Genomic DNA, 8,528 nt, shown 5'->3' on the forward strand with positions numbered 1-8,528 from the left:
TTTAGTTCAGAATTTCCCCCACGCTATCACCATCACTTGTTATAACCATCATCATAGCTCATTTGTCCTATCTGACTCAGACCTAGACATACCTGGGGAAAAAGGGCCTCCACCACATTGTCTATGGTCATGTCCTGGGGTACCATTTTTCTTGATTGCTGATTGATGGAGAAGGACTCAGCCCACTGTGGCTGGTGCTGTTCCTAGGCAGGTGGATTGTCTAAGTAAGGTAGCTGAGAAAGCCAGAGGAAGCAATCTGGTAAAAGGTGTTCCTCCGTGGCTTCTGCTTCGTGCCCCTGCCTTGAGCTCCTTGCCCTGGCTTGCCTCTTGTCTTGATGACAGACTGTAATCTGTAAGACGTAATAAACCTTTTCCTCTTCAAGTTGCTTTCAGCCATGGTGTTTATCACAGCAACAGAAAGCAAACTAGAACAACCATATATTTAAGGTATTAGAAGTGCGTTTCTGGAACTCATTTACAGTTTCCCTCTGATTGGAACCCAGTTCGTAAACAAAAAAAAAAAAATCACACAGATGGAAAATAATGCTTCAACAACCTCATAAATATCTGAGAGAAGCGATGAAAAACGTGAAATGTATCAAACCAAGAGCACCTTTATGGATTCAGGCCAAAATAAGATTAAGAACCCTTAGAACTTGTGACACGTTTTCTACTACTTTATATGTTTGTTTATTAAGAAAAACTTCGTGCAAACACTAAGACACTATAATGCATATTTTATTGTTCATATATTTTCCTATTTCACTTGCATTAGCACAGTTAACAATATATTCTTTCTGGCTATGTCACCTATTATGTGTCCTGTGATATATTGTTGTTTTTAGCCAATAGTTACATTTATTTATAGACAGAGTCTTCCTGTGTAGCCCAGGGTGGGCTAGATTCCATAGCAACAGTTGCATTCAGATACTTGACAGTAAGCCAGATATTGGAGAAATGAACTAGTAAACAAAATAAGAAAGACTGCATTTTTTGGTGAGACATTAGTTATCCATGGTCAAATCTTTCTGTTAGTTTGAGGATACGTGGAAAGACAAAACAGACCATACAATATAAATTAATTAAAATATTATCTGCAGTCATATGTACACAAGATGTATAGAATTTTCTAGATTCTGGATTATTATATGTTAATTGCTTTTGCCTGTGTACTACTTGTATTTAAAGGCACTCTGAAGTTGAGCCACTTGTGTGTCTTCTGTATATGGATTCAAACGGGCACACTCTAATTAAGGGAGTTCATAGTTGAAGTTGGCCATCTTTTTGCCTTCACAGTTTCGGTAGAAAGCCAATCAGACAGGTAACCTTTGTCTAACAGAAAGCCTTTCCAAGAACTCTAAAGCGTCTTGGTGCTTAGAAAGAACTTCACAGTTCTCAACAGTGCCCAGGGTAGGATTTCTTCAGAAAAAATCAGGCCATGTTCCCAAGGCCCTTAGGGAACACACTGTATTTTGTATTCTATTTATTGGGGGAAGGAGGGAGAGTTGGATCAAAGAGTCCATGGGGAGTGGAAACCAGACACTCTGCCTAATAGTGTAGGCTATCCAAAGCACCCTTGCTTCATCATCTGCTCCTTTGACTTTTCTTGTCCTTAAAAAACAAACAAACAAAAGCAAAACCCCCAAATCAAAACCATCCTTCTAACTTTAGGGAAGCAAACACCTCAGGTTTCCTGAGAAGCCACTTTTCCGTGCTATTGTTTCGGTTGTGATTATTTCTTCCTATTCTCTTTATTTTTCTAAAGCACTCCAGGTTGGAGAAGCAATCCTACGGAATGTCTTCGGAAGTCTTTTGTGACTCTGACTGGTGCCGGACCTCAGCTGAGCTGACGTTGCAGCTGCAGACAGAGACATAAATACTGAGGCAAGAAATAGCACCCGACTGACTCTTCATGGCTTGTCACCATAGGCATGTGCGCCTCTCAGCTCTCGTCGGGGAAGTTTCTATTTGCAGTAGGCGGTTGTTAACACGGAGACCCACAGTTGGACACAGTTCAGAGAATAGTTGTGGAGTGCTCGTCCTTAAATGATCCTTGTCTATCACACAGCTTCCTCCTGAGACTTAGGGGCCATGACAGAAGAGGGAGGAAAAAAAAAAAAAAGAGAGAGAGAGGAAGAGACAGAGGTGGTAGATGATTATAAGGAAATGGTGTTTTCTGGACCCAGCTGGGAAGCTGTCCGTGTGAGCTCACATGACAACATGTCCAAGCTCTGAGCAAGCTCAAGGCAGACCAAATCCCAGCATGCAGACAGGAGAGGGGAAGGAATACCCACTCCATAGAGAGGGGCTGTTGGCAATGGACAGCCAGCTCCTGGGAGAGGAAGAGTCAAGGTTTTTAAGGAAGTTGACCACTCTCCAGTGGGAAAGCCACACATCCAAAGATGTATGTGCAAGACACATTGGACTTGATGGATGAAAAAAAGAGAGAGAGAGAGAACACAAAGTAGAAGGGGTGGGGGAAGGGGTGGGGTAGGTCTTGGAGGAGCTGGGGGAGAGGGTGAATAGGATGAAAACTACGCATGAAATTCTCAAAGAACTAGTAGAACAACAAGAAAAAATGAAATACTAAAGCAGAGGCAAGGGGATGACTTAGTGTGAGGACCTGATCTCAGATCGGTCTAGCAGCCAGATAAAAATCCAGGTGCTACAGCATGTACCTGGAATCCCAGTGCTGAGAAGGAAAGGACTGGAAGGAATTTCCTCACAAATTAAGGTAGAGAAACCACAAAGAAAATGCTACTTATTTTACAAATCCAGCATGCAGGACCAGAACGGTGGAGGCAGGAAACTACCAGGAAACGACTTACAACTCCCCTTCGCACACCAGCCGCTCAAGAACACCAAGACTGCAGAGACCAGCAACTTTCATCCATCTTTTCTGCACTCAGAACCTCATGGTGCCTGCTAGAACCAAAGGGATCTGAGACCCTCCCCCCCACTTTCAACTCAGCACAGCTGTGTCAGTCAGTGATTCACCCTAGAAGTGAGTGTTGCTTTCGGCTTCAACCAGGGATGCTTCGTTTGCAGTGGTTGTTTGCCTGTAGAAGACCACAAGGTCTACACAAGTTCAGTCACTATTCCAGCAGGCAGAACCACTCAGACTCAGGGGGTTACTTCAAACATAAATGAGAATTCTCTGTTTTGCTCTGTAGCCCATTTTAAAAATTGGATTATTTGGTTTGGTGTTTAATTTCCTGAGCTCTTTGTCCGATGTAGGGTTGGTGAAAATCTTTTCCCAGTCTGGGGGCTGTCATTTTGTTCTGTTGACAGTGTCCTTTGCCTTACAGAAGCTTTTCAGTTTCATGAGGTCCCATTTATTAATTGTTGATCTTAGAGCCTGAGCTGTTGGTGTTCTGTTCAGTAAATTGTCTCTTGTGCCAATGAGTTCAAGGCTTTTCTCCACTCTTTCTTCTAACGGATGTAGTGTGTCTGGTTTTATGTTGAGGTCTTTAATTGCCTTGGACTTTAGTTTTGTGCAGGGTGATAAATATGGATCTACTTGCATTTTTCTACATGTGGACATCCACTTAGACCAGCACCATTTGTTGAAGATGCTATCTTTTTACCATTGTATGGATTTGGCTTCTTTGAAAAAAATCCAGTTGTCCATAGGTGTGTGGGTTTATTTCTGGGTCTTTGATTAGATTCCATTGATTAACCAGCCTGTTTCTATGCCAGTACCATGACAGTTTTCTATTACTGTTGCTCTATAGTACAGCTTGAGATCAGGAATGGAGAGGTCTCAACAGAGGAACTTTGAATATCTGAGAAACACCAAAAGAAATGCTCAGTGTCCTTAGTTATCAGGAAAATGCAAATCAAAACATCTCTAGGATTCCATCTTTCGGCTATCCAAATGGCTAAGATAAAAAATTCAAGTGACAGCTCAGGCTGGCGAGGATGTGGAGAAAAGGGAACACTCTTTCATTGCTGGTGGGAGTGCAAACTTGTACAACCACTTTGGAAATCAATCTTGTACTTTCTCAGAAAACTGGGAATAGTGCTACCTCAAGACCCAAGCTATATCACTCCTGGGCATATACCCAAAAGATGAGCCACCATACAACAAGGATTCTTAATTATTTTCATAGCAGCTTTATTCATAATATCCAGAATCTGAAAGCAACCTAGATGCCCTTCATCTGAAGAATGGATAAAGAAACTGACACATTTACACAATGGAATACTACTCAGCTATTAAAAACGAAGAAATCCTGACATTTGTAGGCAACTGGATGGAACTAGAAACAATCATCCTGAGTGAGGTAATCCAGACCCAGAAAGCCATGCATGGCATATACTCACTTATAAGTAGATATTAACCCAACATAGATATCCTCTGAAAGATTCCACCCGGAGCTGGGGATTGGAACAGCTGCTGGAACTCACTGCTGTACTCTGAGTGGAGCACTGAGAGTGGTATGGAAGAATGAGGGGATGGAAGGACCCAGAGGGTTCAGGATCCCCAGAGGGAGACCATCAAGGCTGGCGAATCTGGACCCAGGGCATCTGCCCAAACTGTTGCATCAACCAGAGACAATGCATGCAGTAAACCTAAACCTCTGGTTCAGATGTAGCCAATGGACAGCTCATTCTCTACTGTTGTGAGGAGAGCAGGGAATGCCTCTGACTTGAACTCTGGTACCCGCTGTTTGATCACTTCCCCTTGGTGGGAAGCCCAGGTGGCACACAGAGGAAGCGGGTGCAGGCTATCTGGATGAGACCTGATAGGCTGTGGTCATATGGTGGGGGAAGATGTCCCCTTCTGCCAGAGGTCTAGGGGAGGGGAATAGGACAGAAGAGGGGGGGAGGGTGGGAATAAGAAGATACAAGAGAGAGGATAATAATCAAGATGTAATCTGAATAAGTTATAATAAATTAAAGTAAAAATAGGTGCGAGGACACAAAGGTGGGAGGGAAATATGCTGGGGGAATGTTCTAGTTTCATGTCTGTTGCAGTGATAAAACAGCATGACAAAATAACAATTTAGGAGAGAAGGGGTTTATTTTAGCTCACAGTTCCAGAAAATAATCCATCAAAGGGAAGTGGAGGCAGGAACTTCAAACACCTAGTTACACCCCCATCCATAGTGAAAAGCAGAGAGAAAGGAGTGCAGGCAAGCTTGCTCAATTGATTGTACTCAGCTTGGTTTCCCCATTCTTAGACAGCCCAAGACATCCCATCCTGGTAATAGAATTGCCTGCAGCGGGCTGGGTCTTCCCACAATTAAGACAACCCTCCACAGACCTGTCCAGTCTATCCCAATATAGACAATTCCCTCATTAAAATGCTCTTCCCAGGTGATCCTAGGCGGTGACAAGTTGACAGAGTTAACCCTCACAGGTGGTGTTTGGGGGTATTGAGAGGGGAAGTTGGTGATGGATATTATTAATGTGCACATAGGCAAAAATTTCAAAGAACAAAAGAAAGATTTTGTTTTATAAAGATTTATCAAAATCAACAATAAATTAAGGTGTAGAGTAATTGAAGAGGACAGCGAACAGTGAGTGACCTTTGCCATACACACACAGATACACAGACACAGACGCAGACACACACATAAACACACACACACACACACACACACACACACACACACACACACACACACACACACACAGAGGCACGTATGCACTTCCAACATCCCACAGTAGAGCAATTAGCTGTTGCGCAGAGGAACCAAAGAATCCTCTGGACAAGATGTGGGGACATGCAAGTGGATCATTGAGGAGAGACAGCAGTTGGTGAAATAAAGTTGATGTAGGAGTCATACAGTAGAGACCAGGAAATGTGAGCGAGAAGCTGCCTGGGTTCTGGAGGGCATTGCCATTTCTACTTCTAGTCCATTCTGGGTATAGTGTTGGATGTGACAGGCTCCAAGCAGTACCTACACTCCCTACAATCTCAGTTCCCAGGTTTTTTGTTTTTCTAGTTGTCGGTGTTTTTGAGCCAGCTCTGGTGACTTCCCTGTCCTGCAAACAAATGCTCTGGGGGAGGGGGCTTTTCACAGATTGCTTCCATGGTCCCTGAGGATCCTTTATTACCAGTGCTTTCCCTGGCTTAGTTGATTTTATTGGAAGTTTGCTCTGGCTTAAGAGTAGCAGAGTGGGTGAGAAGAGCCTCTGTGTTAGCTGTGCAATCGGCACTCACTTCCCACCTCTGTTCATAATGACGGCTTCAGTCCCATAAAAAGCATCACAACGCTGTCCTTTGAGACTTCCCCATCCTGAATCTCAATTTCTCAAAGAGGACCAGGGTCAAGACATGCCCTTTAGATGCAGGGCACAGAGGCTCCGAGAAGAGAATAGCAATGAGGTCACGTGATTTCATTTCCATTTCTAAATGTTTGCTGTAGAATATGAAAACAAGAGATTTCAACCCAAGAAACCAAAGCTTATTGCACTAGGACACAGCAATTTCCTCTGAGTCAGACAATGTCATCTGAGGCCACATAAAGCACTGAGTTTCATAAAAAAAATTTTTTAACTGAAGAAGAGAAGTAACTTTCAGTTAATAATAAAAATAAACCCAGAATGTTGGTCTTTTGATTCCAAGCTCACCATTCCACTTATGAAGCCATCAAGTGTTCTCTGTAGTTAGGTTTCAGGGTTATAATCTTTTATGAGGCACTTCTTTTTAAGTGGCCATACACAAATTATTAGTAGTGGTATTTTGTGTACATACATGTTTGTGTTCGGTGTAGACATGTGTGTGCAGGTAGGGCGTCATCTTCAGTCACTTCTTGTGTTAGGTAGCTGTCTATTGCTATGACAGACAGCCATGTCCACAGGAAATGTACATGGAGGGAAGTTTATTTGGGGCTGACGGTCCCAGCAGGTTAGAGTCTGTAATGGTCGGGACAGCTGACACATGGAGGTCAGAGATGGAAGCTGAGGGTTCCACCTCAAAGTGCCAAACTGAGAGAGCAAAGGAAACGGTGCGAGTCTTCGAGTGCTCACTTCCCATCCCTACAGTAAGGCCACACCTCCTAAGCCTCCCCAAACAGGGCCACCCCACTGATGGAGGACCAAGCGGTCTATTGCCAAAGACTGTGGGGGGACATTTGTCATTCAAACCACTGCGTTTCTCCACTTTATTTCTTTGAGGCTGAAGACTAGTCCCTCACTAAACCACTCCTGGCTGGATTACAAGCTGAAGGGACCCTCTTGTCCCCGCCTCCCCAGCACTGGAATTACAGGTGCATGAGGCTGGACTTGGGTCTTGACTTGGGCCCTGGTTCACTGTTCTTGTGTGGTATGCCCTTTACTGACTGAGCTATTTCCCCAGGCCTACAATCCTACTTTTCAAAATTTCACACATTATATTTTGATCACATTGCTTCCCGTCTCCCAACTTCTTCTAGGTTCAAGACACACATGGCATGTACTTACTTATTATAAGAGGATATTAGTCATGGAGTACAGGAACATAATAAAAAATAAAATAGATTTTTAAACAGCTGGAAAAAACAAACAAACAAACCCAAAGCAAACAAACAAACAAAAAAGATTCCCCTGCCCATGGTTTCTCTTCTCTCCGCAAGCCCTTTGTCCTCCCCGCTCCTCTCTCCACATCTGGCCCCCACCTTTCTTTCCCTCCCGACTCCTCCTATCCTGTTCCCTCTCTTCAACCATTTCTTCCGTCTATTCTATTTCCCCTTCTGAGAGCGATTCAAGCATCCTCCCTGGTGCCCTCCTTTTTTACTTAGCTTCTTTGGGTCTGTGGATTCTAGTATGGTTCTCCTGTACCCTGAGAGGAGGTCTTCAGGGTTGCTGGGGCAGATCTGTTTGCAGGTGGGCTAATGATCAAGCACACATTGGGGATACAAAAACAAAACAGCTGTGCTCTAATCAGTACTACTCTTCATCACAGATAAGTCATGTGCATTTCTCACTTGATTTCTTCTCTTGCAGTAGAGCTGAGTATGAAGCTCTTCAGAGTGCTCCAGAGGACTTGCTGGGGGTACGCTGGAAAACACTATCCAGAGATTCCAAGATCTTTCTGGAAGTGGTGAGAGGGAGTCAGAACTTTCTAGAGGGGTGGAAATGGAGCCAGAGACACACTCTCTGGAAATGTCTCTGGGCCTCTATTTTTTTTTTCAGTAGGATCAAGAGTTAGAGAATCGGGGCCAGAGAGATGGCGCAGCAGCTAAAGAGGAAGCACTGCTCTTGCAGAGGACCTGGGATAAGTCCCAAGCACCCGTATGGCAACACAGAGCTGGCTGTCACTCCAGATCCATCGGTTCTTCTGGCCTTGATAAGCATGGCGTGCACATAGTAGACACACATACATACAGTTAAACACTCAGCACACAAACAAACAAACAAACAAACAAACTTTTTTAAAAAGTAAGAGAAGCAATCACAATACAGCCACTCAGCTCTTATTCATCATCACGTTCCATTGTCACTCAGTATCAAAAGTTCCCATGTTCAAAGTCTTCTGTGTCAGACACACACACACACACACACACACACACACACACACACACAGACACACACCACAC

Source organism: Acomys minous (genome assembly GCF_964271855.1).
Source record: "Acomys minous genome assembly, chromosome: 12".
Classification (NCBI taxonomy): domain Eukaryota; kingdom Metazoa; phylum Chordata; class Mammalia; order Rodentia; family Muridae; genus Acomys; species Acomys minous.